Source organism: Delphinapterus leucas, chromosome 3 (genome assembly GCF_059928025.1).
Source record: "Delphinapterus leucas isolate spDelLeu-1000000601 "Yukka" chromosome 3, BTC_Dleu_Yukka2, whole genome shotgun sequence".
Lineage (NCBI taxonomy): Eukaryota > Metazoa > Chordata > Mammalia > Artiodactyla > Monodontidae > Delphinapterus > Delphinapterus leucas.
The window spans coordinates 89,612,344-89,624,762 of NC_143131.1; the positions used below are offsets into that span (position 1 = coordinate 89,612,344).

The 12,419-nt window shown below is 37.4% G+C and overlaps 1 protein-coding gene and 1 pseudogene across 6 annotated transcripts in view; one reads left to right on the forward strand and one right to left on the reverse strand.

Annotated features, from left to right (window-relative positions):
• Positions 1 to 12,419, reverse strand: part of FBXL17 (F-box and leucine rich repeat protein 17) — a 480,781-nt gene that overhangs the window by 278,631 nt on the left and 189,731 nt on the right. The window lies entirely within an intron of this gene.
• Positions 5,038 to 5,606, forward strand: LOC111183814 (shieldin complex subunit 1 pseudogene; annotated as a pseudogene).

Below are 12,419 nucleotides of genomic sequence, written 5' to 3' on the forward strand. Positions count from 1 at the left end.
TGGAAGTTGTATAGAGTACTATATTTAGCAAATAAAAATACAAACATTGCATGAGATATATTCATACTAAAAAGCATTTGTTGTTTTTATTCTGAAATTCAATTTTTTTTAACATCTTATTGGAGTATAATTGCTTTACAATGGTGCATTAGTTCCTGCTGTATAACAAAGTGAATCAGCTATACATATGTCCCCATATCTCCTCCCTCTTGCGTCTCCCTCCCACCCTCACTATCCCACCCCCTCTAGGGCTGATCTCCCTGTGCTATGTGGCAGCTGCCCACTAGCTATCTGTTTTACATTTGGTAGCGTATATATGTCCATGCTACTCTCTCACTTCATCCCAGCTTACCCTTCCCCCTCCCCGTGTCCTCAAGTCCATTCTCTATGTCTGCGTCTTTATTCCTGTCTTGCCCCTAGGTTCTTCAGAACCATTTTTTTTTTTTTTTTTTTTTAGAGTCCGTATATACGTGTTAGCATACAGTATTTGTTTTTCTCTTTTTGACTTACTTCACTCTGTATGACAGTCTCTAGGTCCATCCACCTCACTACAAATAACTCAATTTCATTTTTTTTAAAAGGATCTGAAATTCAAATTGAACTGTGCATCTTATATTTTATTTGGCTATCCTAAAGTGGTAGGTAGCATATAAGTTGAATCTTCATATATAGATATAAATAAGAAACTCCTATATCACTACTTTGAAATTACGATTCAACAAATAGGAAGCATTATGACATAAGGCATTGAACTGAATTCAAATACAATTGTGGTACCAACTGACTGTATAAGTTATTTCTGTGAACTTCAATTTTTCCACTCAATATACTATTATTTGCCTTACATACACTGCAGAGTAGGTAGGTTCAAAAAATCTGAAGATGCTTTTTGAGGTGTAAGTATCAGTGGAATAAAAATTTAAGATAAAGCATTGCTGTATTGTGGGAGCCAACACCTATTCTGCTGATCTAACAGGTGGTTACCCCACAGTTCATCCACTTGATCCACGGACCATGATGTCTGCCACTAAGAGTTAGGAAATTTCATTGAAAAAATACCAAGGACTATCTTGCCTTTTTGAACACAAAGCTTTATTCAAAGTCGGGACCATCCTCTGATAAGGGGTAAAGTTCACAAGAACACTCAGTTCCACTGTTGTCAGGATCCTCTACCGATGATGAATTATTGCGTGAAAGTGTGTTTAAAACTGTTTTATAAAATCCAGAATGCTCAAACACCTTTGACACTGATATCTATGTGTCCTCTCTAGGTGTCCAGGGCCCAGGCAACTTGTAAAATTTCCTTCTTGCAGGCAGTGTTTCCTTCTCCGACCTGTGAAGGAACTCCCACTTATCCCAGAGGCCCACAGTCAAATCTAACTGGTACATCAGGTAAATGTCAGGGTAAGACCAATAACAAGTGATTTACTCTGCTGTACTCCATCTTCCACCAAACCAAAGATGTGAACGCAAAATTAACTTCAAAATGGAAGGATGGGAGATAGCCAAGAGAAAGGAATAATAAAGAAACAGAGATGGGTAAATTCAAGAGATGAAAGAAGAAAATGGTGTAGAAAGGATTATAGATAATCTCAAAGATGAAATCAGAGAGCTAGGGAAAAAAAAGAGATATGAAAAAAAAAGCCAAGGAACGGGCTTCCCTGGTGACGCAGTGGTTGAGAATCTGCCTGCTAACTCAGGGGACACGGGTTCGCAGCCCTGGTCTGGGAGGATCCCATATGCTGCGGAGCAACTAGGCCCGTGAACCACAACTACTGAGCCTGTGCGTCTGGAGCCTGTGCTCCGCAACAAGAGAGGCCGCGATAGTGAGAGGCCCACGCTCCGCGATGAAGAGTGGCCCCCACTTGCCACAACTAGAGAAAGCCCTCGCACAGAAAGGAAGACCCAACACAGCAAAAATGAATGAATTAATTAATAAATTCCTACCCCCAACATCTAAAAAAAAAAAAAGCCAAGGGATGATGATAAAGAAATGAAAAAAAGGGGGTAAAAAGAGAAAATATGGTGATTTACCCAATAACTACCCCTGAGTAGACCAACCAACACCAGAGAAATCAGGCAGGACCATAAACCTCACAGACTGCTCTGAAAGCAAGAAGCCAAGGATTGGAGTCAAGAAACTAGGGATTTCTGTAAATTTAAGCAACAGGCCAGAGATAAACAAGAAGTCAGGCCTCCCTTCGGCCTTAATAAGAAAAACAATCCAAATTCGCCACTTTTTTCTAAGTAGCTGCCAGTAAATTAATCTAATAAACTAATATTCATGGTAAACTAATTGAATCATTTTGTAACAAAGTAGGGAAATAACTTAAACATACACACACACACATATTCAAATACATACACACATTTTAAAGGTGTCTTCAAGCTAAGTTTCTCAGACTGAGAAAAATGAGATACATAAAGCAGGTTTTTACAGTTGTTTGTTGTTTCCAATTAGAGATAGACTAATACAAATTTTAGTCCTGGCCTCTAAAATTAACCCCCAAGTACCTTGGCTTCTCTGGGTTTGAACAATGAAGGAAATCCTGACTAGCAGATCCCAGAAATGTTCTGTAAGAATTTATCTTGATTTTTGATTAACCTACAAGTGTGCCTTCCTAATTTCCCTAACCTCCTGGTCTATAAATTCATTATTTGTAAGCAAACATCTAGCATACTATTAGAGCTCAGATATAAATTTGTCTTAAAATAAATTCTAATTTAGAACAAAAAATAAAAATAAAGCTTCCTTAACAAATCCATCTTACAATACACACTTTTTACTCTCAAGTCATTTTTTTTTTTTTTTTTGTGGTACACGGGCCTCTCACTGGTGTGGCCTCTCCCATTGCGGAGCACAGGCTCCGGACGCGCAGCCTCAGCGGCCACAGCTCACGAGCCTAGCCGCTCCGTGGCATGTGGGACCTTCCCGGACCGGGGCACAAACCCGTGTCCCCTGCATTGGCAGGCGGACTCTCAATCACTGCACCACCAGGGAAGCCCTCAAGTTAATTTTAATTGTAGTTATTATCTTTCTTTCTCTGCATTGTTTTTTAAATTCAACTTATAGCATATGAAAATTACAGAATTCCTAGAGACTGCCTGGAAAGCTAGAGGATTACAAATAAAGAGGCTACCTTTTGCCAAAAAAGGGATACTGATTAAAATTTAATTTTAATTCTATAGAAGCAGCTTATATATAATTCTGATTAACCGCATACAGCCATAAACTACTAAAATTTAGGGTGAATATTTGCCTTGACCTTAATAAGGGATTTACTTTTGCTTCTCTTGATTTCTATTATAATAAGCATCATACCATGCTACAGTTATTCATCTGTAAATCTGTCTTTCCCCTTATTGATGCCAATGAGCAACTTAACACAAGAAATCACATTATTTATTTACCTTTTTGTGCCCAGCACCTAACACAGTATCAGAATATATTAGGTGCTCAAAATACACATAGATATTTGAGTTCATACAGTTAATCAACAGGACAAAATTCTTTATGGAATATAAAATGTAAATCTATTCAACTTAGGAACAAAATTTATGTACTTGATATCAAAAAATAATTTCCGGAGAAATGTACATTAATGTCGTTCTGGTTACAAAATCCTACTTGTATATACTAGATGTACTATACTAAAGTACAAAAAAGGAATAGTTGTGTTTTTCACAACTTGGGGATTTAAAAATTTCTGGAGTAGAGAAAGTATCAAAGCTAGCTGATAGCTTAGCATCTTGCTCTGAATCAACCCCTACTGTTTGCTTTTCCTCACTTAGAGAAATTTTAAATGTGTTGTTATTAAAACACTTAATATCAGCAAGTTTTCATCTGCTCATAAAACAGGTTTTAAACATCATTGTATGTATCTATCTAAAATGGAGTTTTTCTTAAAATATACTTCTAGCTTTACATATCAAAAAACAAAAAATATTAGCAGCACTTCTCTCATCTGAAGTTCCAAGAAAAATAATTTGAATCTAATGCACATGTTAGCTCTTTTGCAGGGCAAACAGACACCAAAAAAAAAAAAGAAAGAAAAGAAAATTAAAATATGGGGACCAGTATAATTAGTTATACAAATGGCTATACTAACAACCTATTAAGTTAATATAATTTTATTTTTAAGCACTCTTGAAATGATCTATGTTATTCAAATTAGAAAACAAGAGTTTTGATAAATTTATTTTACATCAAAAGATAAGAGTTAGATCTAGCTGTTAGATATGCAAATATTCATCATCTGAAAATATGCATCATGTAGTATTTGATTTTTCACTTCATGCACCCCTATAAATGGCACTGAACAAACTGGGAAAAAAAGAGTAAGCTAAGCACAACATAAAAATGTGAGATAATTAAGGGGATTTCTTTTTTTAGGGTTAGGGGTAGGGGGAAATATTTTTTCCAGAACATTTTTCCATTCCAAATAATTCATTTTGTGGTGCAACTTAGAGCCATTAAAATACATTGCATCAACAAAGAGTCCAAAATTCTAAATCACTACTATAAAGTGTTTTATATAGATCTAGTCATAGAAATATGCCAAAGTATCTCTTATAGGAAGGTTCGCTTTTTTGAGAAAAGACGAAACAAAACCCAATGCAACACTTTTTATTTGAAAGATCATGTTTGCTGTGTTCTATGGAATTTTAGGAATGGTCTACGGATACTCAATAACCAGTGAATTCAACTTGGATTTTTCTTAAAAAACAAAACTAAACTAAAAGGCATAGATGCATTATTAGTTTCAGTACACTATATACAAAATAAATTATATAACGACGTTGTTTGAGAACAGTCAAATTTTAATATGGCTACGTAATTAAAAGAAAAAAGAAAAATACCTCTGAAAGCCAATAAATTTATACTTGATAGGAATCAAAAGCAAAACTCAGTTTAGCTTTTTAAATGTCCAGTGTTAAATAAAATTGATGCACCAATTACTTCTATAAGTCACCTTTCAACTCTAATTACCCAGACAGAGGTAACTTTCCACTAATACTTTTTGCCATTTTGTTTTATTTAATATATCTGCTTTAAAAAACAAAGGGGGGTGCTGGCACCACCACTTCCGGTTCGAGGCAGCTGCTGTAGTGGGGCGGACAATGGCAACTCAGGAAGCCACTCCAGGAAGCCATTCAGAGGAGGGCAATGCTTTGGACCTCCATCAGCTTACGACGTAATGGATTATGTGTTGCAGAGACCCAGCCAGGAGGCCGACAGTGAGGCTTTTAAGTCCTGAGGAAGCCCTTTCTATTCCTTGCTCTTCTGATGTGGATCCAACAGTGTGGCTGACAGGGTCTTGGTGCTCCGGCCTGGTGTCAGGCCTGAGCCTCTGAGGTGAGAGAGCCAAGTTCAGGATACTGGACCACCAGAGATGTCCTGACCCCATGTAATATCAATCAGCAAGAACTCTCCCAGAGATCTCCGCCTTAACGCTAAGACCCAGCTCCACCCAAAGGCCAGCAAACTCCAATGCTGGACTCCCTAAGCCAAACAACTAGCAAGACAGGAACACAACCCTGCCCATTAGCAGAGAGGCTGCCTAAAATCATACTAAGTTCACAGACACCCCAAAACACACCACCAGACACTGCCCTACCCAAGGAAAGACAAGATCCAGCCCCACCCACCAGAAGACAGGCACCAGTCTCCTACACCAGGGATCCTACACAAGTCACTGAACCAACCTCACCCACTGGGGGCAGACACCAAAAACAATGGGAACTACAAACCTGCAGCCTGAGAAAAGGAGACCCAAAACACAGTAAGTTAAACAAAATGAGAAGACAGAAAAATATGCAGCAGATGAAAGAGCAAGGTAAAAACCCAGCAGACCAAACAAATGAAGAGGAAATAGGAGTCTACCTGAAAAAGAATTCAGAGACATGATAGTAAAGATGATCCAAAATCATGAAAATAGAATGGAGAAAATACAAGAAACGTTTAACAAGGACCTAGAAGAAATAAAGAGCAAACAATGATAAAAACACAATAAATGAAATTAAAAATTCTCTAGAAGGAATCAATAGCAGAATAACTATGGCAGAAGAAGGGATAAGTAACCTGGAAGATAAAATAGTGGAAATAACTACTGCAGAGCAGAATAAAGAAAAAAGAATGAAAAGAACTGAGGACAGTCTCAGAGACCTCTGGGAAAACATTAAACACAACAACATTCAAATTATAGGGGTCCCAGAGGAAGAAGAGAGAAAGAAAGTGTCTGAGAAAATATTTGAAGGGATTATAGTTGAAAACTTCCCTAACATGGGAAAGGAAATAGTCAATCAAGTCCAGGAAGTGCAGAGTCCCATACAGGATAAATCCAAGGAGAAACATGCTAAGACACATACTAATCAAACTATCAAAAATTAAATACAGAGAAAAAATGTTAAAAGCAGCAAGGGAAATGCAACAAATAACATACATGGGAATTCCCATAAGGTTAACAGCTGATCTTTCAGCAGAAACTCTGCAAGCCAGAAGGGAGTGGCAGGACATATTTAAAGGGATCAAAGGGAAAAACCTACAACCAAGATTACTCTACCTGGCAAGGATCTCATTCAGATTCAATGGAGAAATTAAAACCTTTACAGACAAGCAAAAGCTAAGAGAATTCAGCACCAACAAACCAGCTTTACTACAAATGCTAAAGGAACTTCTCTAGGCAGGAAACACAAGAGAAGGGAAAGACCTACAAAAACAAACCCCAAACAATTAAGAAAATGGTAATAGGAACATACATATTGATAACTACCTTAAATGTAAATGGATTAAATGCTCCAACCAAAAGACACAGACTGGCTGAATGGATATAAAAACAAGACCCATATATATGCTGTCTACAAGAGACCCACTTCAGAACTAGGGACACATACAGACTGAAAGTGAGGGGATGCAAACAGATATTCCATGCAAATGGAAATCGAAAGAAAGCTGGAGTAGCAATTCTCATATCAGGCGAAATAGACTTTAAAATAAAGACTATTACAGGAGACAAAGGACACTACATATGGTCAAGGGATCAACCCAAGAAGAAGATATAACAATTGTAAATATTTATGCACCCAACATAGGAGCACCTCAATACACAAGACAAATGCTAACAGCCATAAAAGGGGAAATCGACACTAACACAATCATAGTAGGGGACTTTAACACCCCACTTTCACCAATGGACTGATTAACCAAAATGAAAATAAATAAACACAAGCTTTAAATGACACATTAGACAAGACAGACTTAACTGATATTTATAAGACATTCCATCCAAAAACAACAAAATACACTTTCTTCTCAAGTGCTCATGGAACATTCTCATGGACAGATCATATCTTGGGCCACAAATCAAGCCTTGATAAATTTAAGAAAATTGAAATCATATCAAGTATCCTTTCTTACCACAATGCTATGAGACTAAATATCAACTACAGGAAAAAAAAACTGTAAAAAAATACAAACACATGGAGGCTAAACAATATGCTACTTAATAACCAAGAGATCACTGAAGAAATCAAAGAGGAAATAAAAAAATACCTAGAAACAAATGACAATGAAAACACGACAACCCAAAACCTATGGGATGCAGCACAAGCACTTCTAAGAGGGAAGTTTATAGCAATACAATCATACCTCAAGAAACAAGAAACATCGCAAATAAACAACCTAAGCTTACACCTAAAGCAATGAGAGAGAAAAGAACAAAAAAACCTCAAAGTTAGCAGAAGGAAAGAAATCATAAAGATCAGATCAGAAATAAATGAAAAAGAAATGAAGGAAACAATAGCAAAGATCAGTAAAACTAAAAGCTGGTTCTTTGAGAAGATAAACAAAATTGATAAACCATTAGCCTGACTCATCAAGAAAAAAAGGGAGAAGTCTCAAATCAACAGAACTAGAAATGAAAAAGGAGAAGTAACAACTGACATTGCAGAAATAGAAAGGATCATGAGAGATTAGTACAAGCAACTATATGCCAATAAGATGGACAACCTGGAAGAAATGGACAAATTCTTAGAAAAGCACAACCTTCCGAGACTGAACCAGGAAGAAATAGAAAATATAAATAGACCAACCAGAAGCACTGAAATTGAAACTGTGATTAAAAATCTTCCAACAGGGCTTCCCTGGTGGCACAGTGGTTGAGAGTCTGCCTGCCGATGCAGGGGACACAGGTTCGTGTCCCGGTCCAGGAAGATCCCACATGCTGCGCCTGTGAGCCATGGCCGCTGAGCCTGCACGTCCAGAGCCTGTGCTCTGCAATGGGAGAGGCCACAACAGTGAGAGGCCCGCATACCGTGAAAAAACAAACAAACAAAAAAATCTTCCAACAAACAAAAGCCCAGGACCAGATGGCTTCACAGGCGAATTCTATCAAACATTTAGAGAAGAGCTAACACCTATCCTTCTCAAAGTCTTCCAAAATATAGCAGAGGGAGGAACACTCCCAAACTCATTCTACGAGGCTACCATCACCCTGATCCCAAAACCAGACAAAGATGTCCAAAAAAAGAAAACTACAGGTCAATATCACTGATGAACATAGATGCAAAAATCCTCAACAAAATACTAACAAAAAGAATCCAACAGCATATTAAAAGGATCATACACCATGATCAACTGGGGTTTATCCCAGGAATGCAAGGATTCTTCAATATATGCAAATCAATCAATGTGATACACCATATTAACAAATGGAAGGATAAAAACTATATGATAATCTCAATAGACGCAGAAAAAGCTTTTGACAAAATTCAACACCCACTTATGATAAAAACTCTCCAGAAAGTGGGCATAGAGGGAACCTACCTCAACATAATAAAGGCCATATATGACAAACCCACAGCCAACATAGTTCTCAATGGTGAAAAACTGAAACTGTTTCCTCTAAGATCAGGAACAAGACAAGGATGTCCACTCTCACCACTATTATTCAACATAGTTTTAGAAGTTTTAGCCACAGCAATCAGAGAAGAAAAAGAAATAAAAGGCATCCAAATCAGAAAAGAAGAAGTAAAACTGTCACTGTTTGCAGATGACATGATACTATATATAGAGAATCCTAAAAATGCTACCAGAAAACTACTAGAACTAATCAATGAATTTGGTAAAGTAGCAGGATACAAAATTAATGCACAGAAATCTCTTGCATTCCTATACACTAAGGATGAAAAATCTGAAAGAGAAATTAAGGAAACACTCCCATTTACCACTGCAACAAAAAGAATAAGATACCTAGGAATAAACCTACCTAAGGAGACAAATGACTTGTATGCAGAAATCTAAAAGACACTGATGAAGGAAATTAAAGACGATACAAACATATGGCGAGATATACCGTGTTCTTGGACTGGAAGAATCAACACTGTGAAAATGACTATACTACCCAAAGCAATCTACAGACACAATGCAATCTCTAACAAACTACCAATGGCATTTTTCACAGAACTAGAACAAAAAATTTCACAATTTGTATGGAAAGACAAAAGACCCCAAATAGCCAAAACAATCTTGAGAAAGAAAAACAGAGCTGGAGGAATCAGGCTCCCTGACTTCAGACTGTACTACAAAGCTTCAGTAATCAAGACAGTATGGTACTGGCACAAAAACAGAAATATAGGTCAATGGTACAGGATAGAAAGCCCAGAGATAAACCCATGCACATACGGTCGCCTTATCTTTGATAAAGGAGGCAAGAATATACAAATGGAGAAAAGACAGCCTCTTCAATAAGTGGTGCTGGGAAAACTGGACAGCTACATGTAAAAGAATGAAATTAGAATACTTCCTAACACCATACACAGAATAAATTCCAAATGAATTAAAGACCTAAATGTAAGGCCAGACACTATAAAACTCTTAGAGGAAAACATAGGCAGAACACTCTATGACATAAATCACAGCAAGATCCTTTTTGACCCACCTCCTAGAGAAATGGAAATAAAACCAAAAATAAACAAATGGGACCTAATGAAACTTAAAAAACTTTTGCACAGCAAAGGAAACCATAAACAAGATGAAAAGACAACCCTCAGAATGGGAGAATATGTTTGCAAACAAAGCAACTGACAAAGGATTAATCTCCAAAATTTACAAGCAGCTCATGCAGCTAATATCAAAACAATAAACAACCAAATCTGAAAATGGGCAGAAGACCTAAATAGACATTTCTCCAAAGATGATATACAGATTGCCAACAAACACATAAAAGGATGCTCAACATCACTAACCATTAGAGAAATACAAATCAAAACGACAATGAGGTATCACCTCACACCAGTCAGAATGGCCATCACCAAAAAATCTGCAAACAATAAATGCTGGAGAGGGTGTGGAGAAAAGGGAACCCTTCTGCACTGTTGGTGGGAATGTAAATTGATACAGCCACTATGGAGAACAGTAGAGTTTCCTTTCAAAACTAAAAATAGAACTACCATATGACCCAGCAATCTCACTACTGGGCATATAGCCTGAGAAAACCATAATTCAAAAAGAGTCATGTACCACAATGCTCATTGTAGCACTATTTACAATAGCCAGGTCATGGAAGCAACCTAAGTGTCCATCGACAGATGAATGGATAAAGAAGATGTGGCACATATATACAATGAAATATTACTCAGCCATAAAAAGAAACGAAGTTATTTGTAGTGTTATTTGTAGTGTTATTTGAGTTATTTGTAGTGAGGTGGATGGACCTAGAGTCTGTCATACAGAGTGAAGTACGTCAGGAAGAGAAAAACAAATACCATATGCTAACACATATATATGGATTCTAAAAAAAAAAACAAAAAAAACAAAATTGGTTCTGAAGAACCTAGGGGCAGGACAGGAATAAAGACACAGACGTAGACAGTGGACTTGAGGACAAGGGGAGGGGGAAGGGTAAGCTGGGACAAAGTGAGAGAGTGGTATGGACATATATACACTACCAAATGTAAAAGAGATAGCTAGTGGGAAGCAGCTGTATCGTACAGGGAGATCAGCTCAGTGCTTTGTGACCACCTAGAGGGGTGGGATAGGGAGAGCGGGAGGGAGGGAGACACAAGAGGGATGGGATATGGGGATATATGTATACATAAAGCTGATTCACTTCGTTATACAGCAGAAACTAATACACCATTGTAAAGCAATTATACTCCAGTAAAGATGTTAAAAAGTGTGTGGGGGGGAGGTGGAGAAAGTTTACAGTAAAAGCAAGAACTAGACTTTTTAAATTAAGTTTTAAGCACTATAACTTGCCTCTTGACATTCTAGAGAATACAATCAAATATATAAATAAATAAAAGGAAATAAAAGGCAAAATTTTAGGAAAAAGAGGGTAAATTTATCATTATTTTCAAATGGTGTGATTGTCTACCTTTAAGAGCCAAGAGAATCAACTATAAACCTATTAGAAACTATATAAATTCAGAAAGATGGTCAATTACAAAATTTACATACAGAAGTATATTTAAAATGTACAAAAAGTATACTCTCATTGACCAATAATAACCAGTTAAAAAACATTAAATTGATATCATTCACTACAACAATAAAATTACTGAATAAAACTAAATTTAATATGAAATACGTAGGACCTATAATAAGAAAACTATAAATCCCAAGAATGAGAGGCTTAAGCAAATAGGAAGTGCTATGTTTTATAATATTTAAAGATATCAGGGACTCCCCTGGTGGCGCAGTGATTAAGAATCTGCCTGCCAATGCAGGGGACATCGGTTTGAGTCCTCCTCCGGGAAGATCCCACGTGCTGCAGAGCAACTAAGCCTGTGTGCCACAACTACTGAGCCTGCGCTCTAGAGTCCAAGAGCCACAACTACTGAGCCCGTGCACACAGACCCAGTGTTCTGCAACAAGAGAAGCCACCGCAATGAGAAGCCTATGCACCGCAACGAAGAGTAGCCCCCGCTCGCTGCAACTAGAGAAAGCCTGCGCGCAATGAAGATCCAACGTCAGCCAAAAATAAATAAATAAATTTATATTTTAAAAAAAGATATCAAATTTCCACAAATAAAACTGTAACTATAAAGCAATAACCACCAACTTCTAATGGTGTGTGTGTGTGTGTGTGTGTGTGTGCGCGCGCACACGCATGGTGGTTGTGCTCGCTGGCATTATTATTCACACATTAGTAAGTGGAGAGATTGGAGGAGAAAGAACAGAGCCAGGGACTATTCCAAGGTGACATACGGACCAAGGATTTAAGATCATAAAATCAATTCAATCCAAAATTTGATTTCTAGAGGGTCAGAAAAAAGTCACTGCATAGAAAAGTGGAATGTCTCAGTCCCAGTTTGACTTACAGAAAAGTAGGCTTGGTGGGGAGGTTAATGTAATCAACCATGACATACTGAGATCTTGGAGTTCAAGACAATAGCTTCTAAGAGCTAAAACAAGAAAA